At 53.5% G+C, this 25,390-nt stretch overlaps 1 pseudogene; it reads right to left on the bottom strand.

Annotated features, from left to right (window-relative positions):
• The window catches only part of LOC119252070 (saoe class I histocompatibility antigen, A alpha chain-like), a 31,506-nt pseudogene that overhangs the window by 4,439 nt on the left and 1,677 nt on the right, over positions 1-25,390 (bottom strand).

Below are 25,390 nucleotides of genomic sequence, written 5' to 3'. Positions count from 1 at the left end.
CTGACTGAGATATAAAATGGGTAGCCAGAACTGTTGAGCCTCCATTTGAGTCAGGGTCAAGCCTGGTATGGCGCTGGAACGCCTCCGTCAGGCGACTAAGGAAGGCAGCAGGGTTTTCTGAGGCAGACTGGGTGATCTCCCTGAGCTTAGCAAAATTTACACTTTTGTGCACAGCTGCTTGGAGACCAGCTAGGAGACAGGTAATAAAATGGTCTTGGTGAGTCCTGCCCGGGGGCCCTGCTGTGTCAGTCTGGTAGCCCCACCCAGCTCTGGCTGGAACTGCTGCAGAGCCTGGGGCATGGTTGTGTCGTCACAGGGACCTGATCTGCTTGGTCTTGGGCAGACTAAAAACTGCTCCTTTTGTCAGAGGTCAGGGTGGAAGAGAGGATCACATGTAGTCATGACAAGTAAGGTCACAGGCTTGGGTAAGACAAGGAACTCTTTGGTGTAGGTGGTGGATTGTTAGTGAAAGAGCCAAGAAGCTTTTCAGTCTGGGAGGACCAGACAGAGAGGAAGGACCATGGACCCTAACTCCTCTTCAGTGCCCGCCACTATTCCCTGAGGGGACCAAGAAAGGACCACCCAGATGAGAGGTGTGGCGGCTAGAGGTGAAAAAAGAGGGGAGGCCGGATTGGGGAGCTGGAGGGGTGAAGATGAGAATCTAGAGGATCAGAAACGTTGAAGAGGGTCCAGAGAGGGGAGTGAGAGGAGTCTCAGACTTGGAGAGTGTGGCAGGTTTTCAGGAGGGAGGGGCTGGGGGGGGACGGAGCACAAGAGAAGCAGCCTGGCCCGAAGATCTCTGACCATTTTCCATTGCTGGTGACAGAACTCTTTAGGTCTGTAAGGATGGAGAAGTCAAAAGCGCCATGCTCGGCCGTGGGAGCATTGTCCAATTGGTATTGAGGCCACGCAGCGCTGCAGTAAAAGATGAGACGCTTAGGGACATATCTGGCCTAAGCCCCAGGGGACGAGGTTTGAGAGAAGGCATCTGCCGCGGAGGTGATAGATAAGCTTCAGTCAGAAGTTGGCTCTCAGAGAGAATTTGATTCCTATATTGGTCACACACACACTTAAGTTCATACAGGCAAGCCAACCCAGGTTCCCAAAGTACCTCGACTGAAGACAGCCACTGAGACTTGTCTTACCCGGGCCTTCCACCTAGGTGGATGTTCTCTGGCTGTGGAAGTCTCTAGGCTCGAGGACCTGCAGTGCAGATGGTCACCAGGGTGTTGATGATAGGCGCTTGTGCGCTGTCAGGGAGCAGGCCGTTGGAGCCTTCGAAATTCATGCTGGGGGTGCAGCCCCCATCCCCCTATGTGAGCTTGCTGCTGGGGCAGGGCAGCCACCTTGGGAGCTTTGGAACCGGATCCACCACAGGGCAGAGGAGGTCTGACCCCTCCTCCTTATGGTGGCAACTGAGTCGCCTTCAGGAAGGCTCAGGTTGTCTGATGGCTTTGGAAAGCCTGAGGGTCCAAGCCACACCCTCGGCCCGCAGCCACCTTGCAACCAGGCAGGCCGCAGAGCGCCTTGCCCTCCGTGCCTGCTGTTGCTGTTCCCGCCAGCACAGGGCCAAGGCAGTCCCTGTGCCCCAGGTGAAGCACCGAAGCCTGCCTGCAGGCCCATGGACCTGGGCCTGTTGTTCCATAGTGTCACTTCTCCTTTTTCAGCCGGGGACCTCAGTGTCGGCTGACCTGGGCAAGTCGGCTTCTCTGAGTTCTACCCAAGCTGGTCAGTAAAACTTGCCCCACAGACCTGCCTGCCCCCGCACCCCTACACTGATGCTTGCTCTTCTGCTTTTCCACACCAGGAAGGGCCCAGCCTCACCTACACGACCTGTGGTCCCCCAGCCTGCTGAGGCTCCCCTCTTAGACTTATAAGCCTGTGGCCACTAGCATCTGGCCTCCTGCCCTCCCTGCCTCCCCAGGGTCCATATGGGGAACTACTGTGCTTTCTGCCTACCCCAGGGAGCCCCCGGTGCTCCCTCCAGCCATCCTCTCAGCTCTGCCTCCCGGGGCAAACAGTGGTATTCCCCTGTCTTTCTCCATCAGAAATGGTGGAGTCACGTGGGGCCCGAGGCCGCCTACTCCTGACACTAAGGGTGACCCTGGGCTGGTGGGTTGAAAGACAGGGGAGCAGAGAGGAGGGAGCCGGAGGGGGCCGATCACATGTCTGGCACACGGGTGCACTGTCTCGTGTGTGTGAGAGGCCGGCGAGTGAGCAGGGAGAGGCTCCAGCTCCTGCTCCTGCATCCCCCCTCCCTGTCCCCCTCTCCTCTCATCCAGAACCCCTGCCCACACCCTCCCCTGCTTCGTCTTCCCTCCCCACCTCCCCCCCAGCGCTGCAGCCCAGGCTGCACCTGCCTTCCCAGCTCTCCCCCTTCTCTGCCCTCCCCGTTTTCTCTCTGCTTCTCTCCAGCTGCCAGCTGATCGGGTCAGGCAAGTCCATCCCTCCTGAGAGCCCCAGGGCCCCCTTCGACCTCTAACCAGACCCCTCCTCTTCCTGGGACACCTCTCTTCCGGCCTGCCTGGGTGACTGTTCTGTGACTTGGCCCCCGGCCCCCATGCCTCCCCCTTCATCTGTGACTTTAGTCTGTTGTGGCGGTGAGCTGACACTCCAGGCATGACCTTGGTGACTCTTGTGCCCCCTCGGTGGTATTGCTCCTGCCCTGCTCTATGCATGTCTATAAATACACGGGCACACACACACGTGCACACACGCATCTCTGGTGCTGGGAACCGCCGGCTGTGCTGTCCTTCTGAGTCTTGTGGCCCAACTACAAGCAAACACTGTCACCCCAGCCGCCCCCAACACGTGCCACCTCCGACGAGCCTCCCTGCCATTCCCGGCCTGTGCACAGTCAGCCCCCCCAGCCACCTTCCTGCCCCTTCCCCGAGCATGGGGGTGCTGTCCCGGCAGCTGTGTGCTTCTGGCCGCGACCAGTCCTGCTGTCTCTTGGCTGAGAATGAAACCCATTTCTGAACAATGGGGAGCAACGTGTTGTGTGTGCTGGCTGTGTTCTGTGGCGTTCAGGGGGAAGGGAAGGTTTAAGCATGGGGGCGCAGGGGTGCCTGGGAGGCCCCAGTTTTTCCCAGGCTGCTCGGGAAAGCACCTGGACTTAGCTGGTCTTCATCTGAACCCTGCTGTGGCCACCAGGGAGTGCCAGCCTGGAGGACTCATGGGGCCTGGGTGGGAGCCCCAGAAGAACAGGGTGAGAGGAGAAATGCCTAGGCTGGAAGCCAGTACTCTGGCCCTCCCGGGGCGGCACGCAGCCCACAGGCCCCACAGGTCAGAGAGCTGAGGGGGATTGGATGCCCTGACAGGCAGCGCCAATGCGCACCTTGCACCCGAAGCCTGCCCTCTGCTGGCAGGACCCACACCCAGCGCAGCGCCTGAGCCCAGATCCCAGGGCCCAACCACGTGGTGAGTTCTGTTTATTCATAAACAAAAGTGAAACACCAGGAACCACTCCCTGGCCTTGCCTCCTTCCTCTGTCCTGGGCGATCTATAAATAAGTTTCCTCGATGTCAACTGATTCATAGAAACCTCCTCTCCCAGGGGCCACCGCAGCCTCCGCTGTGATACAGGGGCCGTCTCAGCCCCATGTACACACGTCCCAGCACAGTATGTACACCGCGGGGCGCCACGCCTTCCGCCTGGCCTCCACCAGCCACCCCGGCCCGGCTTCTGGCCAAGCCCAGTTTTCCACAGGGTTGGGGAGTGTGTACCCCCAAATTGCCTGAGTAAGCCATGCATCCCCTCTCTGGGGACTTTCTGTAAAAGAAGCAGTGAAGGCCACTTCTCTGCAAATCCGGGGTGGCCCCAAGATAATCAGGCACAGAGGCCCATGGGACTTTTGCAAAGACAGCAAGTGGAGGCCACCCCTTTGTGGACTGTGGTGGCCTCATACCTGTGGGACATTCGAGAGGAGCGACGGGGGAGGCCACCCCTTTGCGGATTGGGGTGGCCTCATGCCTGCAGGACTTTTGTGAGGAGGGGGATGGGGGAGTTCTCCCCTTTGTGGATTGGGGTGGCCTCATACTTTTGTGAGGGGGCAAGGGGGAGACCACCCCTTTGTGCACTGGGTTGGCTTCATGCCTGCTGGACTTTTGTGAGGAGGGGGATGGGGGAGTCCACTCCTCTGCAAATTGGGTGGCCTCATGCCCATGGGCCTTTTGTGAGGGGGGGAAGGAGGAGGCCACCCCTTTGCACATTGGGGTGGCCTCATGCCCGTGGGACTTTTGTGAGGACAGCAGAAGCCACCCCTTTGTGGATTGGGGTAGCCTCATGCCCGCAGGACTTAAGGGGTGATGGGGGAGGCCACCCCTTTGCAGATTGGGGTGGCCTCATGCCCGCGGACCTTTTGTGAGCGGGGACAGGGGAGGACACCCCTTTGAGGACTGTGGTGGCCTCATGCCCGCGGGACTTTTGTGAGTGGGACAGGGTAACCTCAAGCTGCAAGACATGTGTAGTGAGCAGAGCCCGCCCTTAACAGGTGGGTTCCCACAAAATAATCAGGCACACATGCCCATGGGGACTTTTGCTAGGTAGTAGGAGAGGCCTCCCCTTTGCAGATAGGGATCACCTCCAGAATAATTGGGTGCAACAAAAAGTAAAAATAAAAAAAAATAAAGAAAAATCAAAACAATTATTGGGTCCAACAAAAAATTAAAAACAAAACAAAACAAAAAAAATCAAAAACAAAATTGGGTGCAAAGGCCCATAGGGAAATTTCAAAAGGGAGCAGGGGAGGTCACCCCTTTGTGGATCTGGGTGGTCTCAAATAAACCACTGCTATCTCTGTGGCTACACTCTAGACAGGTGTTGGTGCCCACCTGCCCCAGCTGGTATCTCTGTCTGCACTTAGCCCCCGTGCTGGGCTTTCAAAGTGCTGCCCCGCTCGACATGGTTGGGGTGAGGTGGGGGGCACGTGGCCCAAAATTGCCTAATATAACCTAGGCCCTCTGCAAGAAGGCCTGGTAAGGATTCAATTGGTCATTCAAGGAGCCCCTATATTGTAGAACGGAGCCCCCTAAATAACTAGCTGGATATTTCTAGCTCCTTGCCTCTGGAAGTATGATTAGTCCAGAGTTAAATGAAGACACAGCCCTAACCTCAGAGGCTAGGGTCTGCACCTATTTCACCCTATTAGATAGGGGAGTTGTTGTACCCCTTTTTTAAGCCGAGGGATGAAAGGACGACTGGGAAGGAGAGCCAAAGGATGGGGGGGAAAGCCTGGGGAACAGGGATGGGTTGGTGAGGGCCAGGTGGCGCTAGAGCCTCCGGCCCCATGCCGGTGGCCTAGACCACCATTATCTTCACCTCGTTGTCGTCAGCCTGGTAGAAGAAGGGAAGGCATGGGCTGTTTCCAATGGTGACGCCTTCCTGGGAGTTCTGCATTTCTTGAAGCAGCTGAACGACCTGCTGCGCAGAGGCGTTCTCGAGGGGAGTCAGGCCCAGCTGGGCCTCACCCTGGGTCAGAAGCACATCGTGGACAAGGCTCACCTTACTTGGTTCTTTAGAGAGTGTAAGGGCAGGAGCAGGGCACAGAGCAGGTTTTCTGATCCCATGCAGACCAGGTAAAGGAGGAGTCAGAGTCCTCAGTGGTTTTGCAGGTTTTTTATTGGGGTTCACCAGGCATATGGCAGGCAGGGGTGCTGGCTGGGGGGCTGGGAGGCTGGCAGGCCTCCGGCCCCCAGCAAATCTTCACTTTATCTGGGCTCTCTGGTGATCTCGGCTTCTCTTCCGGCTTCAGCTTCGGCTTCTACTGCTGCTGCTGGCGTCCCCGTGACGCCGCCCTTAAAAGCACAGTCTTAGCTCAGCTGAATCCCATCTACCTATGCCCACACCCTACTCCAGGTGCCCGCCATCAGGCATGCATTCAGGACAAGGATCCATCATCTATCCTGATGGCGGAAGGGCAGAAAAGCCTGATATTTTCTTTACCCTACAGTCCACCCCCTCAGGGTTTTCTGCCATACAGTCTATACATATATATACAATTTTCTAAGCAAACAAACAATGCAGCCATGGCCCACAAAAGCAAATACATCGAATATAACAAAATACAATATAACAAAATACAACAGAACACAAATAAGTCCAGGCAGGGCACCAACCTAGTGCAAAAGACAATTATTGGTACCAGCAGATGAGCCACCAAATCTGTTGCCGAAGGCACTGCTCACATGAGGGAGGGGAACACTCAGGCATCTACTATTGCAACACGCCAAGAGCCGTCAGGCTTCCTGGCCTTCTCTGGCTGTAGTCTCGGCTACAAGCCACACACCGCATCCACCCCCAGGATGCACTAGCTCTGGGATTGGCAATTTTATTCTCTTGGGGGTAATCGCCAACCCTCAGGGTTTCTGTCTGCAGTCGCTCCAACACTCGGCCTTCACAGCCACCCATGTGACTCGCAGACCCCTGCACTCAAGCCAACCCACGGCACAAGCACATGGGTCGGGGATCCAAACGCTACATTTGACTTGGGCTCCACCCCAAGCCACGTTCCCCACCCGTCCCCCAAGGACAGGTTCCTCAGCTCCTCACCCTCACTCAAGAATGAGCAGGGCATCACCCACAGGTGATTTTACGAGACTCACAGGTCTTCAGCATACCCAGGCTGCTTAACAGCCACTCAGGGCTTCTCAACTTAGCATCAGTACGAGCTTTTGCCTTCTCAGTTGGCTTTTCTCCTCTGCCTGGCTGCTGGGCATACACAGGCTGCTTTTGGCCACCAAGGCCCACTGGCCACCCCCAGATTCTCAAAAAAAAAAAAAAAACATAACCTGCCAAGGTCCTCCACCTTCTGGCGGGATTGTCAGTCCAAGTTTATCAGTCCATGTCCATCAGTGGAAGTCCATTGGCCTCTCCCTGCATCAGCACCGGCGAGTGCTGAATCGTGGTCCTCTCCTCCCCAAACGATTCTGCTGCCTCAGGGGTCATTGGCTGGTCCTTTCGGGTGTCATTGGCTGGTTCTCTCGGGCGTTTCCTTCACGACAGGTCTCATCCTGTAGCTCGTGGACATTTTCCACCTTCTGTGCCAGCATGGCGCCTCCAGCGTTGTCACAGGCAATCTGTTCTCCTTAGTCCCTCCAGGTCTTCGGAGAGCTCCATACACCCGTCTGCATGGATCATCCTGCCGACTAACACCAATTGTAAGGGCAGGAACTGGCCACAGTGCAGGTTTTCTGATCCCATGTAGACCGGGTAAAGGAGGAGTCAGAGTCCTCAGTGGTTTTGCAGGTTTTTTATTGGGGTTCACCAGGCATATGGCAGGCAGGGGTGCTGGCTGGGGGGCTAGGAGGCTGGCAGGCCTCCCAGCCCCCAGCAAGTCTTCACTCTATCTGGGCTCTCTGGTGATCTCGGCTTCTCTTCTGGCTTCAGCTTCGCCTTCTACTGCTGCTGCTGGCGTCCCCGTGACGCCGCCCTTAAAAAGCACAGTCTTAGCTCAGCTGAATCCCATCTACCTATGCCCACACCCTACTCCAGGTGCCCGCCATCAGGCATGCATTCAGGACAAGGATCCATCATCTATCCTGATGGCGGAAGGGCAGAAAAGCCTGATATTTTCTTTACCCTACAGAGAGACAGAGACAGGATGCTGTGTGCCTGGCGGAGTGTGCTCTTCCTGAACAGCCGCCCGTTAGGGGCTTTCTTCACCTTGGACGTTGGCGGTGCCAAGCTTCTTGGGGACTAGACATGCGCTAGTGGGCTCAGCAGCAGGGTTCTGGGCGGGTGCTCAGGGCTTCGCCCGCCATTCGTTGTGTGCCTCCACCAGCCGCAAAACCAACTCTTGCAGCTCTAACAGCTTCACCTGGAAGCAGAGATGCTCAGAGGCCCGCCCTGCCCCAGCCGCACAACCATGGAGCCAGAGCTCTGACTACCTTCATCTCCTCTTTGTCCTGGGCCAGCTGGCTTATGGACTCCTCCTTCTCTTGGTGCTCCTCCCTCATCACTGCTCTCTGGTTCTGGTAGAGAGCGATGTATTCTCCTAGGGGGAGGGCGCGCAGACAGCTCAGCTGCTGGGGTCTCCCCAGCCTCTGCATAGCACCCCAGCTGCAGGGCACAAGCCTCCCCGCTCACCAATGGTGTCAGTCTCTCCAGACATCTGGATACATCGATGCTCCAGCTCCTCCATCCAGTCCTGTAAGCCCACTTTCTCCTGCATGAGCTCGGTAAAGCGGCCCTCGGCCAGACAGCGGGCTCAGGGGCTCAGCAGTGCCAGCCTGCCCAGCACCCAGCCCGCCCAGCCCTCCGGAAAACCACATTGTAGAGTAAGATAAAACTATCAGGCTTTTCTGCCCTCCCGCCTTTAGGATAGATGAGGGAACCCTGTGGTCTGAATGCAAGCCTGATGCAGGCACCTGGAGTAGGGTGTGGGCATATGTAGATGGGATTCACCTGGGCTAAGACTGGGCTTTTAAGGGTGGCATTCACAGCAAAAGCAGAGAAACTTAAGCAGAACCAAGAGAACAGAGCAGCAGAGACCACCAGAGAACGCCAGAGAGCCCAGAAAGAGTGAAGACTTGCTGGGGGCTGGGAGGCCTGCCAGCCTCCTGACCCCCTAGCACCCCTACCTGCCATGTATCCAGTAAATCCCAATAAAAGCCTACAAAAGCCACTGAGGCTTCCAGGACTCTCTTCTCCTGTATCCAGTCTGCTGGATCAGAAAACCTGCCCCGTGTGCATTCCTTCCTCTCTTACAATTGGTGTAAGTCAGCAAGATGATCCATGTAGACCGGTATGGAGCCCTCCGAAGACCGGGAGGGACTGAGGAGCAGCAGTGTTTGCCTGTGACAGCGCTGGACGTGTCATGGCGGGACAGGGGAAGGGCAAAGTCCGGGAGCTGCGGGATGAGACCTCGCCTGGAGGAGGAGATGCCCTAGAGGACCAGCCAACAATCCCCGCCTAGGCAGCAAGAATCGTCGGGGGAGAAAGGACCACGACTCAGAGCTCCCCAGTGTGGACAAAGGGAAAAGCCGATGAACTTGGACTAATGGACTAACAATCCCGCCAGAAGGGGGAGGACCTTGGCAAGTTTGATATGTTTTGGGGACCCTGAGGAAGGATGGGATTGTACACCCCCAGAGATGGGAGTCTGGGGGTGTCAGTGGGCCTTGGTGGCCAAAGGCAGCCGGTGTACTGCCCAGCAGCTAAGCAGAGGAGAAAAGCGAACTGAGAAGGCAAAAGCTGGTGCTGAGTTCGGGAAGCCCTGAGCGGCTGTTACGCACTACGTAAGCTAAAGGCCAGTGAGTCTTTTAAAATCACCTGTGGGTGATGCCCTGCTCATAGTTGAGTGAGGGTGAGGAGCTGAGGAGCCCATCTTTGGGGGATGGGTAGGGAACGTGGCTTGTGGTGGAGCCCACAGCCAAAGAGGGGACCCAAGAGAGGCTGCATGTGGACTTGTATCCACGGATCCCCGACCCATGTGCTTGTGCAGTGGGTTGGCCTGAGTGCAGGGGCCTGCATGTTGGAGCGTTGGAGCGACCACAGATAGAAAACCCTGAGGGATGGGCGATTACCCCCAAAGAGTACAGAATCGCCAACCCAAGAGTGAGTGCATCCTGGGGGTGGATGTGGTGTGTGGCTTGTTGCCGAGACTGCAGCCGGAGGGGGCCGGGAGGCCTGATGGCTCCCGGCGTGTGACGGCTGATGCCTGAGTGGTTCCCTCCCTCGCATGAGCAGTGCCTTCGGCAGCGGAAGTGGTGGATCATCTACTGGTGCCAATAATTGTCTTTTGCCACTAGGTTGATGCCCTGCCTGGACTTATTTGTGTTCTGTTATATTTCATTGTGATATATTGCATTTGCTTTTGTGGGCCATGGCTGCAGTGTTCCTATTCGTCAAGAGAAACGTGTGTATCACTTGTATAGACTGTCTGGCAGAAAACCCTGAGGGGGTGGATTGTAGGGTAAGGTAAAAGTATCAGGCTTTTCTGCTCTCCCACCCATAGGATGGATGATGGAACCCTGTGGTCCCGAATGCATGCCTGATGCGGGCACCTGGAGTAGGGTGTGGGCATAGGTAGATGGGATTCACCTGGGCTAAGATGGGCTTTTAAGGGTGGCGTCACGGGGACGCCAGCAGAAGCAGAGAAGCAGAAGCAGAAGCGAAGAGCAGAGCAGCGGAGACCACCAGAGAACGCCAGAGAGCCCAGAAAGAGTGAAGACTTGCTGCGGGCTGGGAGGCCTGTCAGCCTCCTGGCCCCCTAGCACCCCTACCTGCCATGTATCTGGTAAATCCCAATAAAGTCTGCAAAATTCACTGAGGCTTCCAGGACTCACTTCTCCTGTACCTGGTCTGCTGGATCAGAAAACCTGCCCTGTGGCCATTCCTTCCTGCCTTACACACACTCACCTGCAGTTTCTCCAGGGCTCCCTGAAGGGCCTGGTGGGTCTCCCCAGGCACACTTTCCCCCCGGGGGCTGGGGCCTCCATCTTCTCAGGCTCCTGGTCCCATGGGGCTACCTGCTGAGCCAGGAGCCAGCAGAGCAGCTTTTGCTCCTTTAGCTGCTTGTGCAGCCGCGCCTGTTCTTCCTCAGCACTGGCCAAGGCCGAGTTACAAAATGCCACCTGTGGGCCAGAGGTGCAGGGTGCCCCTGTGGGCCCGGCAGGAGGTTGGGAGGCACACCTCTCAGGGCCTCCGTGAGCACACCTGAGATTCGAGGATGGTGTTGGTGTCTACCCACTAGCTCCCAGCAGAGGTGGGTGAAAGCTTAATCAAAGGGAGGGGAACCAAGAAGAAGGGTGTGCTGGTGGGAGGGGGAAGGTGGGGCAGGGAAGGGGCCCCAGGACCGAGCTCACCATGGCCTCGCAGCTGTCTAGATCGTCCGGGATGCTTAGTTTTGTCAGGGGACCCTTGCCATCCTCTTCCTCCTCCTCTTCACTGTTCAGTCCATTTACTGTTGGGGGGGCAGCCAGAGGGGATCAGAGAACCCCTGGGTTCTGAAGCTGCCCTGAAAGCCAGCAAGCTCTGCCCCCTCCTCTGTGCAACACCGCACCAGCAAGTCCCCAAGGAGAAGGATCCAAGTTGTCCTAAGGGTGGCTTCCAACTCTTTGGCATGCTCCTTTAGGGGTGTCAGAAACTGTTCACCAGACTGAGACTAGCACTGGGTACAACACTCCACCAGAGTGTTGATGCTGTGTTGCTGGGCACTGTCCCTTACTGTTCCCTCCCTCTGTATTTACTTAGTTCCAACAGGGAATCAGTTAGTTGGTGATTTTGTTCTGGTCATGAGGTGGCACCAGAGACCGTGGAATCCTTGTCTTCCTCTGATGGCGCCCGGAGCCGCTCGATCACCTCTGTGGTGATTTCTTCACCGTTCTCCACAGTTCCCATTTGTGGGGTGCGGTGCCTGAAATAGTTCCTCTCTACTCAGTGTCCCACTTGATCTGTAGTTCGTTCTTGCATTTTTTTTTTCCCTCCTTTCCTTTGGTCGGAGAGAGCCTACTCAGTGGGTGGGGGAGGGTAGCAGGGTTCTGACTCTTTCCCTTTTTTTAAAAAAGAAATAATAAAACTTCTCTTTGGCAGAGACAAAAAGTCTCTGTCTTGTGGGGAAACTCACTGTGTATGTGAAAGGGGGGATCTGGTGAAAATTTCTCAGACGTGACCCAAGAACCCCAACTGTGAACCCAACACCTCTCCAAAATATCACTCCTCACCAATGTCAACGTTATAAAAACAAGCAAAGTCAGAAACAGTCAGCAAGAGGCACATCGAGGAGAACTGGCTGTAACTGAGTGAGGCAATTTGGATTATGGAACATAAAATGTACATTAGGAAAAACTGATGAAATTAAGCACAGAGTTTGGTCACTGTGTCAACATTGCTTCATTAGCTGTGAAAAAAAAATACAACTGTATTCATGTAAGATGTTAACAAAGTGGAAATGATGTGGGATGAATAAGAACTGTACTATCTTTGCAACTTTTCTGTAAATTTAACAGTATTCATTAAATGTTATGTTTTTTTTTTTAAAGTCCTCAATACTAAATAGGTTGTAAAAGGAAAAAATGATCTACTTTCCTGTTTCCCCAGGTTTTGTTATCCAGAGGCTGGAGAGAGGGGTCCTGGGGGGAAAAGCTGGAAACCTCACACCCAGAGCATTCCCCCGAGTCTCCTGTCCTCTGAGCCCTGCTTCTCTGACTCCTCACAGAGCATCTCACCACCAGGACGCCGCCCTCCAGGACCCCCAACTCTGCCCATCTCAGAACCGGCCCTGTCCGGGCAGCTCCACCAGAATCCAAAACACTCCACCAGAATCGGGAAACAGTCAGACAACCCTTTTTATACCAGGGATGCCCTGTAACAGTTTGGCGCAGTAAAGAAAAGGGGAGCCAAGCTAAACTTCCTCAAAGGAAGGGAAAATTCATTGCGCCCCCAGGCAAGCGTCATACCCAAGATGGGTGTCCCTGAAATCGTGCCCGTTGTGGGAGGAGATGTCATTTCATAGGGTGAGGAGAGGTTCGGCAGGAAAACTGTGTTGGTAGCGGGGGGGAAACAGGCTTAGGGGGAACTAAGTTGTTTTTTCATGGAGCCGAGTTGTTTTCTCCTGCTTATGGCTTCAGTTTTGGTTTGATGGAATCAGGGGTACTGGTGTCAGGACAATCTTGTTGTTTGTATGTGGGCTTCCCCATTCCTGGCCCCTGCATCGACCTTTCATACCAGCCTTTTGTTGAAAAGGGGAAATGGTTCTCTCTTTGGCTACTTCCTGCTGGACAGGGGCGAAGACCAGGGTGGGCGCTCAGGCCTGCTTATGAGACAGTCTTTGCAGCGCGAGGAAATGTGTGGAGAAGGAGTTGGTTAAAGGTGGTATGGGACAGTTCTTGGATCCGGTGTTGGATGAAATGGAGTAAGCATGGGGCAAACAGAAAAAATGAGGAGATTAGGATAAGAAGCCCTATGAGTGGAAATACTTTGCCCGAGGCTGTGCTGATCTGGAATTGCTGGGCATAGACAGAAGAACTGGAAGTGGCTTGAAGAGATGGGATTAGAAACAGAGGAAGGAGAGGGGCCTCCCCAGTGGCGCAGCGGTTGACGGTTGAGCGCTGGGTTGTGAAGCTGCCCACAGCCTGTACAGCACCGGTTCAATCCCTGGCCTCAAGGCGAGGGTCCCACATGGCGGGCAGACCTCTCCTGCCGCCCACTGCTCCCCTCAGCAGTGTGCTTCGTCAAGTCTGCCTGTTCTGCTCTTTGCTTTGTCTCTGGTGAGTTCTCTCACCCTCCTGTGTTTCTGACTGTACCCAGTGCTTGCATAAATAAATCTTTAAAAAAAAAGAAACAGAGGAAGGAGAATCAGAGGGCCTCTACTCTATAGGCTGAGTGGGATGTGGACCAGGGATGCATTGATTCAAACCTGAGTTGGGCCCATGTGCTTGTATACATACTGCTTGTCCACAGGGACCGCTTTGACCCTGGACAGCTGATGCCTTGACAGCCATTGGTGTAGTCAGGATGATCGTGTGTGGACCCATCCACTTTGGCGGAAGTGGTTTTGGAGAGATGGCTTTCAGAAGAACCTGGTCTCCAGGGCACAGCAGGTTGACAGGTGCATCAGGGGACGGAGGCACAGGTTGTGGCAGACAAAGGTCTGCGTGTTCTTGGAGCAGCTGTCTGAGCAAAGAGAAGTATGGAAAATATCCAGCCAACAGTGTAGGTTGGACGCGGAACTCATGGTTAGTAAGAAGAGGTCTGCCATACATCCGTTCAAGGGGGCTCAGGAACAAGGGGCCATGGGGAGTGGCTCGGAGGTGCACTAAAGCCAGTGGGAGCAGCTCAACCCAGGATTTGTGGGCTCTGTGGAGAGTTTGGCTAGGTGGTCCATGGTCAGACCATTTACCCGTTCTACCTTACCAGAGGATTGCAGTCGGGAGGGAATGTGTAGTTTCCAGGTGATGCCCAGGGAGGAGACCTGTGGAGTAATCTTTGAGATAAAGGCAGGTCCACTGTCCGACTGGTGATGGTGTCCACCGTAGTAAGAAGAGGGTGTTACCTGCGTTAGGGAGTGGAACACCCGTGAAGCCTGGCAGGATGGAGAGTCGAGGATTGGGAGAGGGAGATGAGAGGGTCTTTGCCAAAGAGAGTAGAAGTCTAACAGACAAGAGGGTGATGGAGGGGAGAAAGCCTGATGAGTGAGCAGGTCCTGGAGCCAATGTGGAGAACTAACATCTACAGGTTGGCCCAGTGTGGGTTTTAAGGCCTTAGGTCTAGCGATACGAGTAGCTGCCGCAAGTGCACGCAGGCAGGGCTGCCATCCTCTTACAGTGGGATCCATTTGTTTAGAGAAATAAGCAACTGCTCGCTGGACTGGCGTAGGTTGGCCCAGGACCCCTAGAGCAACGCCCTGTTGCTCATCTGTCAATAACAGGAATGGCTTTCCCGGGTCTGGGAGTGCGAAGGCTCATCTCAGAGAGCTTTATTGGATAAAGCAGAGAAAATGGGGTGTAGAAACAAATAAAAGCATGATCATGATCACCAGGCCTACTATGGGAAGGATCCATGGCAGTAAGGGAGAGTTGGTCCAAGTTTGGATGTCCTGGCCCCAGCTTCAGCTGACAAAAGGTCAGTCAGAGGGGGCTTTGCTGGTCAGATGAGCAAGCCCATGAATGTGTTGGAGGAGGGGGACACCTGAGTACACACGATTTCTCACCAAAACCTCCCTGTCAGACCTTCAACACTTTCTTTTGCTTGCTTTCATTCTAATGCCATTTCATTTTACCCATCCGGCTTTACATTATCTTAAGGCCCTTCAGAATATCCCTCTTCCATACATTTCTTTTTTCAAACACTCATACCTCACCTCACTTGCATTTACCAGACTTAGCAAAACCTTAGTTTTAGAAGGGAATTGAACACCATCTAAACAATGATGAAAAAACACAAATTTAAGGTAGACAGCCCCTGTAGTTTTTCATTCCTGTACCCAGTGATTTAATTGGCAGAGAATGGTGTCCAAAGCCTGCATCTGTTGGGCGATATTAATGTTTCCAATTTGGCTAAGGTCACCCTGCGGGGTTTGAATCCAGGGAGGAGGAAGTGTGGGTGGCCGTCTGGAGAGGATTTTTAAAAGGAGAAATTCCAGCTGGACTGACACTGTGTAAGAATCCCAAGTTGCAAAATCCCTTCTGCACGTACTCCATGATGAGCTGCAGCTTCGGCCCAGGGGACACTGGACACCTAGGTGTGCTCACTGCGGGACTGAGACTGATCATAGCCTAGGCTTCGTGGAGCAGGAAGATGTGCGGATTTTCCAGCTGAGCAGGTCATGGTGGATTAGGGCTGCTCTGTGAATAACCTCTGCCCACCTTGGAGAGTCCCGTTTGGATTCTAATATACTGGTCCCAGAGTCTTTCTTAAGGGGAGCTAGAGAGCCTATCTATGTGCTCCTTGCAATCTGCACGATTTACCACCCAGGCCCAAGCCTTTGCAAGAGCTCCTGCATCCATCTGTGTCCCCAGGGGTGAGCAGCAGGTCTCTCCCACCAAGGGGGCAGTACCTAAGATGGGGGAGAGAGGCCCAGGGTTCCTCGCCTGTGGCCCTGGGACCTCTGGAGGCTCTGCCCACACAGCCCCACACCCCTCTCCTGGTCCTGTACCTGCTCAACTCTCCCCAACCCCTCCGCACGCCAACCCTCACCCGCTCTGCTCCTCTCCAGATGCTTCACCAGTTTCGTTGCCTGCCTGGTCCTTCACCTGCTCTGCTCCAGGGACATCAGTGCTGCCCAGACTTCTGTGCTGCAGTCCTGTGAGTCTCATGCTACTCCTGGCCCCTCTGACTGGGCCCAGCCCCGGAGCCTCTCCAGAGCCTCAACCTTCCCTGGTGTACTCCTGTTCACCATGGCCACTGAGTGGTTGTTCTTTGGGGGTGGGGGGTCTTCTGCCGGGTATGGCTCTATTTTTAATCTTTGTTGCTCTCCAGTTCCAATGCTGCACAGCAGCAACAAAATTCTAGGATAATTTCTAATACTCGATCTCTGGTCCTGATGATTGCTGAAGGGGCCACTGCACTGGAAGGCCAGTCACATATTGGGGGACGTCTTAGGGTGGTGCTGGAGGGCTGGGGAGCTGGACTGATTGTGTTGGCCCTGCTTTCCTGGTCCCTCTCCAGCTGGGGGCCTGTCTCAGTGGTGCTGCCGTGCTCCCCAGTGTTCTCCAGCTGGGGTCTAGCCACAGAGGTGCTGGTGTCCCCCCAGCCATCCTCCAGCTCTTGGCCTAGCGCAGAGGGACTGCCCTTTGGGGTGTCCTCTAGCAGGGGGCTTGGACCTGCAGCAGTGGTGTGCTGCTGTGCATCCTCCAAGTCAGAGACCTGGTGGAGATGACCCTGTTGCCCGGGGTGACATCCTTTCCCCTCTTTTGGACTTCCTGCTTTCGCAGGATACCTGGCCTTGGGGCATTCCCCAAAACCTCAGGCTGAGGGAGTGGGGTGGGTATCTTTTCCAATCTTCTGCACTGGGTGCTTTCCCAGGATACCCGGCCTTGGGGTATTCCCCGAAACCTCAGGTGCCGGCGGGGTGGGTGTGGGTGGGGAGTCCTTGTAATCAGGGTAACCGGGATCCCGGAAGGTGACGCGCTCTGGCACCTGGAAGGTAACGCGCCTGGGCCGCTCCTCGCCCTCCTCCTCATAGTCATCCTCCCCCGCCTGCTTCCTGGAGCGGAGGATCAGGTAGGTGGCCATGACCTCGCGGTACTTGTTAGTGTCAATGGCCTCCCGAATTTCCTGCCTCTGGTAGCCCAGGCACTCCATACCTTTGGTTATGGCCAGGTCCTGGGGGCAGAGCGACGGCTCGCTGAAGGGCAGGTGTCCCCTGCTCGTTTCTGCTACCCAGGCGTGCTGCTGGATGCTCTCCAGGGTGCTGCGCTTCCAGGGGTCCCGTGCCAGCATTTTGGCCAGCAGGTCCCCGCCCTGGACCATGAGGTAGGTGGTCTGGTGGACGTTCCCACCCAGAACGCACTCCCTGATTGCCCTGAGGCTGGGCCCCCTGAAGGGCAGTGTGCCGGTCACCATTTCGTAGGGCATGATGCCCAGGCTCCACATGTCCACCTTGGGGCTGTTGTACTGCTGGCCAAGGTAGACCTTGGGGGCCCTGTATTCTGGGCGACAGCAGCACATGCTCAGCGCCTGGGGGAAGCCTTGGACACTGAGCCCGAAGAGGTAAAGGACCTATACAAAGAAAACTATAAAACACTGTTAAAAGAAATAGAAGACACAAACAAATGGAAAGACATCCCCTGCTCATGGATTGGTAGAATAAACATTATTAAATGGCCATCCTACCAAAAGCAATATTCAGATTCAATGCTATTCCAATCAAAATCTCAATGTCATTCTTCAAAGAACTAGAACAATTATTGATGAAATTCATATGGAATTACAAAAATCTCCGAATAGCCAAGCTCTCCTGAAAAAAAAAAAAGAAGGGAATGGAGGCATCACACTCCCAGACTTCAAACTCTACTACAAAGCCATAATCATCAAAACTGCATGGTATTGGAACAAGAACAGACACACAGACTAATGGAATCGAATAGAAAATCCAGAAATAATCCCACAGATTTATGGTCAACTAATCTTTGACAAAGGAGCAAAGACAGAGAACCCCTTGACCCCACCCAGGAGGCCCTGCAGCCTGGGGTGTGTGAGGAGAGAAGGGCGGCAGTAGCTGCCTCAGTGGGGGCCAAGGCAGAGCCAGGGAGGTTCCTTCCTCAGCAGGAAGGGGACATGGGAGCTGGGTCTTGAAAGCCACGTGTGGGCACAGGAACAGAAGGGGCTCAGGGAGCTGATGAAAGGCCAACTACATGACCTCAGCAGTGACTTTCTCCATGTGACCTTGGAGATCCCTCCCCAGCACTCTGTGAACTGGGAAGTGATACTGTCCTGACACCCCTCCCCCACACCCTCTCAGAAACAAGGACCTGGAGACTGAGGGGTTATGGCAGTGCCCAGCTCAGAACCCCAGCCACCTGGCTAATGTCTGGGCCTCTGGACCGACACCATCCTCCAAACTGACCAGGGGACCAAGGAGACAGTGAGCCTGGAGCCCTCACCACCCGCTCCAGATACCACACATGTCTTGGCTGGATTTGACTAAAGACAAAAGCGCGATAGTAAGTCATCATGTCATCACCCTTCATGGAAATGAATTGAACTCACCAAAGACAAGACAGAGTGACTGGTTGTACCAAAAAACAAAACCCAACTTTATGCTGCCTCCAGGAGACAGGATCAAAACAGCCCCACTGCGGGAGACAGGTATAGGCCAGGATGCCTCAGGAGCTGCCCAGTGTGGGCAGTTCACACCCCCACTGCTGGAGAAGCCAAGACAGGATGAGGATCCTGCAGGCGTGACTGTATTTTTGTTTTATACTCTTCTTTTTTTATTTTTTAACTTCACTTTTCACTTGTAAACACTATTTGCTTTCCCCCACCCCCTCAGGTGTAGTCCCCATAGAATTTCCTTCTCCAAGGCACCCGTGCACCATCATCTCAGTCCCCTGTGCTCCCCCCTCCCTCCCTCTGATCCTCTGCACACTGGGGATCAGAGAGAGACTGAGACAGGGACACAGAGGAATGGGGCAGGGACAGAGAGGCCGAGAGGGACAGGGACACACACAGAGAGTGAGATGAGGACAGACCAAGAGGGGGAGAGAGAACATCAGAGGGACATACAGAAAGAGAAAGGGAGAGTCAGCCAGTGAGGACAGGGAAGGAGACAGCAGAGTCTTCGCTGGCATCAGTCACTGTTGGAGTGGACACCCCCTGCCTTGGGTGGCCTCGTCCCAGTCAGAACCCAGTCCCAAGTCAATACAACCTCCAGGCAGGTGGGCAGGTGTGTGAGCAGGGAGGGGGCCCTGAGAAATCTGTGGCCGGCAGGTGTGCACTGTCTGTGGCCCTGGCACCTTGACTGGGCCCGCAAGGCCCTGTAGGGCACGGCCAGAGAGGAGCAGGGCTGACAGGCCACACTGGGTGGGAGGACAGGCACCCCAGGTGGGAGATGACTCTGCCCCCAGCAGGGCTGGCCAGGCCTGGGTGAGGCGTATGCAGGTGCCCTTCCCCGGGTGGGACCCTCCAAGTGCTGTGAGCCTGACACCAGCCTCCCCTCCAAGGGCAGCAGAGAGGAGTGGCCCACTCCCCAGGGAGAGGCTCCACACTCTGGAGCTCCTCTGGGCCCATGGGAGACAGGAGCCTGGAGTTGCCGATGCTGTAGGGCCTGCTCCCTGGCAGGGAGGATGAGCCAGGTCAGCAGCCAGAGACCAGAGTGCCCAGCAGGGGCCCTGGCTACGTCTCGCCGTGTCTCGCCATCCAAGGGCTCAGGGAGGCTGTGCTGCTGTCAGTGTTGTGGGCTGGGCCTGGCATGGAGGGTGAACAGGAAGTGGCCCAGGCAGCCATGGGATGGGGGGGCATCTGTCTGAGCAGGAAGTCCAGGGAAGGGGACCCAGGAAGTGACATCACCTCCAAAAGATGACAGGGCACACATGACTGTGGAACCCTGGTCCCCAGGCAGTTGGTTCTGAACCAAACATGACCCAGCTCACTTGCCTGGTGGGCCTGGACCTGGCACCATGTTTTGTTGCTGTTTGCCCAGGTCTCCCTTCAGTGGACCCAAAAAATTTCCCTGAAACTCGTGTCGCACTCTGCTGAAAGGCATGAGGAGCCTGTGTCGATGTCTCTGGCCAGCACCAGCACTGCCCCTGAGGAAACTAGGGGGGCCCTCAGGACAGGTCAGGTCACGCCAGGGCTCTGATGCCCCCACCCCTCCCTTCCCCCTGTGAGTGTGGGTGTGCGAACGGTGAGAGTGAGTGTGTGCGTGCTCAAGGAAGGAGGGTCTGGCCCACCCAGGAGGTGGGTCATGTCTACACCAGAACCAGCCTGTCTGGTGGTGGGACCCAGAGAGTCATGGCTGCTCCCTCTTGCCCCAGCTGGTTGTTACCCAGCAGGTGTGTATGTTTGCTCCCAGAAGGTGTTCTGTGTCCAGGAAGGTGAAGAGATCCAGAGAGTGCATTTCCCCGACTGTACCCCCACAGCCCAGTGTGGGATCTGTCCCAGCACAGAGCCCTGGTTGAAGTGTACCCGCAATTTGAGATTGGGGCGCATGTCCAAAGGAACTGGCTGGAGTACACAAAGCCCCTAGAGGAGCTGTCCGAGGGTAAGTGGCACAGGCTGGTGCATGGGCCCGACTGGGCGGGGTAGGGTCAGGTGCCCCTTGGAGGAGACCACACGGGCTAGATTCGGACCACGAGCAGTATGACCTGGCATCTGTAGCTGCCGAATTTGGGGAACAGAATTCCAGGGGCCCCCTATCTTGGGCTGGTCTCTGCTCAGGGCTCTAGCATGTGGTCTGTTTGCAAAGGCAAGTGGCAATCTGGCATGTGGCTGATGGCCTGTCCTCTTGCATTCTCAGCCCCTTCTCAAGTTGCACAGCCAGGCTCCCCTGCTGCCCATGGGACAGGCCAGGAGACCAGCCAAGTTGCTGATTGGAGACAAGCAGACACTAGGGGTCCTGAAGGGACAGGAGAAGCTGCTCCTGCATATGCTGTTCCAGAGCAACAGGAGAGCCCAGCAGGCCTGCTGGGTCAGACAGACAATGCCCAGGATGCTGTAGGCGTCCTGGGCACTCTGAGCTCACTAAACCCCTACATAGTCAGCCTGAAACTCCCCAGATTCCAGCAGGATGTCCCCAGGCTGCTGAGCTAATACCAGCCCTGCTGGGGAAACCAAGCCAGGACCTGCAACCTGTGGGACAACCTGCTGGGCACAAGCAAACACCACCTGTTTGCAGGGAGCCAGGCCCTAGGCAGGCCCCAGCAGGGCAGCTGGCAGTGGTGTGTTAACACCAGCCCCACTGTGGGAGACAGGTATAGGCCAGGATGCTTCAGGAGCTGCCCAGTGTGGGCAGTTCACACCCCTCCTTTCTGGGGAAGCCAAGACTGGTGCAGGATCCCGAAGACTTCTTTAAGGATTCTGAGATAAGAGGAGTGCTCTGGGAGGAACCAGACAATGACCAGGATACTGAGCCCTATGGGGGAAGTGCTGAGCTCACTCTGCCCCTGCGGGACAGCCAGGCCCTGGTCAGGAGAATGCAGCCTACGCAAGAGCGTCCTGAGCTCAAACCATGCCTGTGGGAGGAAGCCACTTCTGGCCAACATCCTGCAGGTTCAAGTGAGGGTGCTAAGCCACAGCAGCCCTGCCTGGGGAACCAGCCCCTGCAGGGATCCTGCAGCACAAGCAGAGGGTGCTCACCTGATGCCATTCCTCCAGGGTCCCATCCCTGACCCCTGTCCTGCCTGTCCACCTCTGGTGCAGACTAAGCACCGCTGACCCCAAACCTCTCCTCACCCACCTCCCTAGCCACATGTCCTCGTTTAACTTCTACTAACCCTGCACCCACAGACACCTGGCCCTCCTCTTGTAGTTCAAATCTTTGTTTCCTAATTGATTTCAAGTGGTTTTCATTTTATTTCCTCCAAGGTTTCTTGTTCATTATGGAAATACTAATAAAGTTTGTTTTGTATCACCCAAGTTTTTTTACTCCTTCTGAGTCCAGTTCTTTCATAGTGCTGGCCTCCTTCTCACTGTGGCCTTGCGGAAGATCTACAACCCAGTGTAAACCCTTTAGTCAAACCACTCACTGCCCAGGCCCCTCAGGCCCTAATTCCCTCACATGCCTGCTGCCTCTATTCTGAATTCTACCTGGGCGTTTTACAGAGCAGGAACCAAATAAGTGGTGACCTGGGATCTTCCCAAGTACACACTAGAGGTAGTACACATGGTCGGTGTAATGCAAATTTGGTTTGTTGGGCCTCCCTGGTGTCCCAGGGGTGAAGTCTCAGCGCTGTTACCACTGAGGCCTGAGTCTAGCCCAGGCCAGGGAGCTGACCCTCCTAGGGCTCAGCAGACTTCTCCTATCTCACCAGATGCTCCCCTTAGCAGTGTCTTTCAGTAAATCTACCTTTTCTGCTTCCCACTCTGTCTCCGGTGAATCCTCTTATTCCCATGCTTCAAGCCTACACTCTAGTTCTTCTCTGCAGAAAGAAAAAAGAAAATGGGGATGCTCAATTTAAGTTAATCGGTAGGGTTTTGCAAATGAGCAATATCTATCAAATCAGCCATATGTCATTACATAAGTTTAATCAAGAAATCATTATTAATGTCTATATCAGTCCATGTTAGGACATCCATTTATAAGAACATATGTTTTAGGAGGAAAATATTAAGATTAGAGGTGTAATGGGATATCCAGGGCTACAATTTCATTAAATAGCCTCACCCAGGAGCGCCCAATGAGACAGTGAGGAGTGGCAAGAGTTGCAGGCAGTGCCCTGATAACTTAATTTGAATGGTGGCAATGTTGACCTCCCTCCGTTACGGCTATGAAATAGACTCCTGGCAGTGGTTTGTGACTTTCTGAATGATTCAGTGCTGAGAAGGAGCAAGATGAGAAGATGAACGTTAAAGGAAGTTAGGAAATGAGGCGTTTTTGTCCATGGGAGTGGACACAGGGTGTAAGACCTTTGTGTCTCATGTTAGTTCTCACCTCGGAGAGCACCTACCACAGATAATATCCCCTTTGTGTGGATAACACTCAGCCTCTCTCGTTGGTCACCCCAGGGCTTATTCAACAGTCCCTGAAAATCATAAAAATTGAGATCAAGAGTGATTTGATCATACCTGAGTCCAGTAGCATGAGTTTCTTCTCATCATGGGTGATTCATCAGTCACTGTCACTCATGAATGACCAGATTTCCAGTCAAAGAAATCACAGCCAAGCTCTTGCTGTGATAACATCACTTAGTAGACCAGACAGCTACATGGTAACAGGTGCATTTCTTCACCCAGTTTACCCTGTTATGGAGAGTGATTTGTTCTCAAGAATTGACATCCATTCTGGATGTAAGATTCCCTTCCCTGACTGCCAGCATCTCCATTCGAGAGCCAACAGATTGCCTAATTTACCAGCATAGAGCCTATATAACATTGCCTCTGAGATATAACATGTGCCTCTGGGCACATTTTATGGTGAAATGAGTATGACATTAGCAGCGTGTCTGCAGGAATCACTGATTATACCATACAGCATGTCACCTGGAAGTTGACAGCATAATTGAAGGTTGAGAGACATTAAAAACTTTTAACATTTTATCTTGGGCAAAACACTCTGTGATGGTGGAAGGCAGCTTTCAACATGTGTTATACACATTGAAGTAATGGCCAATATATAATCTGTGTTCCAATATTGCTAAAGCATGGATCCTGGAACTAAGAGGTAAAAGAAGGATCAGCCGCTCTCACCATTACTCCTAATGATCCACTGGAGGAATTTATACTTCTCACCCCACACCTTCACCCTATTAGATTAGAGGCTCTCCAGGGATGTGAGGTGGGAGGTTGGGAGGCATACTTGTACCAGCAAGGTTCTGCTGGATTTGATGTTATATCTACTGCCTAAGCATTTATATTCCTTGAGCCAGTGAGCCACAATGAACTCTATTGTGATCGTTTTCAGGATAATTGACCCTGATTCCTATGAGGAGCTAGGGTTGCTGCTGCACAATGGAGTAAGAAAGGAGCACGTGTAGAAAATCTGGAGATCTGGGGCTTCTTGCCAAGTTGAAATACAAGCAGGCCATGCAGAAACCATGTCCTGATGGGGGTGAGGGACTCAGCCTCCAACTCCACAGGGATGAAGAATGTAGGTTTGCTCCAGGGGGAGGGGAATCTGGAATGGGTGTGGGGGAAAGAGACAAAGCACATTGATAATGGTGTTGTGACCACATGCATCTGTGGAGGCTTGGCCCATTAACTGAGTCTTTTATAGAGCTTGTCACTGACCACCACATCAAAGACCCTCTGACTGACTGGACTCTGCAGAGGGCGTGAGAACATTTGAGTGGTGTAGGAGTGGACTGCATGGGATATTTCTCAGGCCTCATGTCTTCTATCCCTTCAGTTCACCTTTTTACTGCTATAGTTTATTGTTTCATAGTGAGCCGTTTCATGCAGGTATAACCTTCCACCACCTTAGTCCAGTTGCACCTTATTTGTCACTTTCTGCCTCAGGTCCTTTCTGAAGCCATTCTGTGAGATGACTGCTGCACCGGTCTGGCACCTGCTCACTCATGTACAACCTAGGAGAGGGAATTAATAGCCCCTGTGGCGACCCTCGACCTATGGGAGATAGAAATCAGCGAGTAAATAGGTCCCTCCATCTTTCCTTCCATCGGTGGACAATTCTGAGGTGTATTCCACATCGCTCCTTAGAGGGCCCCAGGGAGATTGAACCCCAGTTGCCCATGGCAGTACCCAGGTCAGTAAAGCACCCTGGTATCAACTTTTCTTCCACTCCCTGCTTTATGTTTCCTGTTCCCACGGTAATGAACCCAAATAAACTATTTGTATGCAAAACCTCAAGTTTTTTTCTGGCTAAGATACGTGTGTTACTTGGGGAAAATGGAGATGGGGATAAATCTGCTGATATGGGTGTGGAAAGGTATCCCAGGAAAATTATCATTTATGCTAAATGCTGTTTATGTAAAAGCACATAGATATGTAAAGAGATGCATGCAAAAATATCACCAAAATATTGATGCTTATTATTATGGTAAGATGACAAGATAATTTTTTATTATATTTTTATATTTCAAAAGTTTCATGTTTTATAAATGGTTTGAGTAGTTCACAATGAATGTGTGATATTTACATAATATAATTAGAGAAACGCAGTAAAAATGGGAGTACAAATAATGAGACAATAAATAGATCTTTGGGCCAAGGTGGTATTTCTCTCTTTAGACATCTACACATAAAAATCTTTTTTTCCTGAAGCCAGAAAGCAAACCCTTCCCTATAGAAGTAAATAGAAGTTTTACCTTGTCAAAACAAGTGTCAAGGCATGAGCAGAGCCCACTAGTTGCATAGCAAGGGCTGGACTTCAGTCTGAGCTCCACTGGAGCCTCTTGCTATCCTCACACACCATCCTCCAACCTTGCTGAAATCACATAACTCCAACTCCCACTTGGAGAAAAAGAAAAAAAATGTCCTAAACTCTTAGGCATTTGGTATTTCCTCAAAATTCTCACTTATGAGCAATAACAAGAGGAATTAAATTGGCTTATTTGTTCCAAAGGCTGATTTGGGCCCTGTGAGGAATGATGGCATCTATTTACAATTATCTTTCCTCCACTATCCCTCCCTCTGATCCACAGTTTCAAGTCTTTTATTTATAATTGTCCTTAATATAGTTTGGTTCAGTTCCCAACTAGAACGTGCACTGGGAAGGAATTGAGACAGTGTTTTTGAGAGGTGGGGAAAGTGATTGAAGCCCTTTTATGAACTAGGATTTGAATTTTGGAAAATAGAAGCAACTTTCTATTTCTTTTTAAAGATTTTTTTTATT

The sequence above is a fragment of the Talpa occidentalis genome, unplaced genomic scaffold (assembly GCF_014898055.3).
Source record: "Talpa occidentalis isolate TD23 unplaced genomic scaffold, MPIMG_talOcc4v2.1 talOcc4.2, whole genome shotgun sequence".
In the NCBI taxonomy this organism is placed as follows: Eukaryota; Metazoa; Chordata; class Mammalia; order Eulipotyphla; family Talpidae; genus Talpa; species Talpa occidentalis.
The sequence above is the reverse complement of the archived record's forward strand: the minus strand, read 5'-3'. Positions and strand labels throughout refer to the sequence as shown.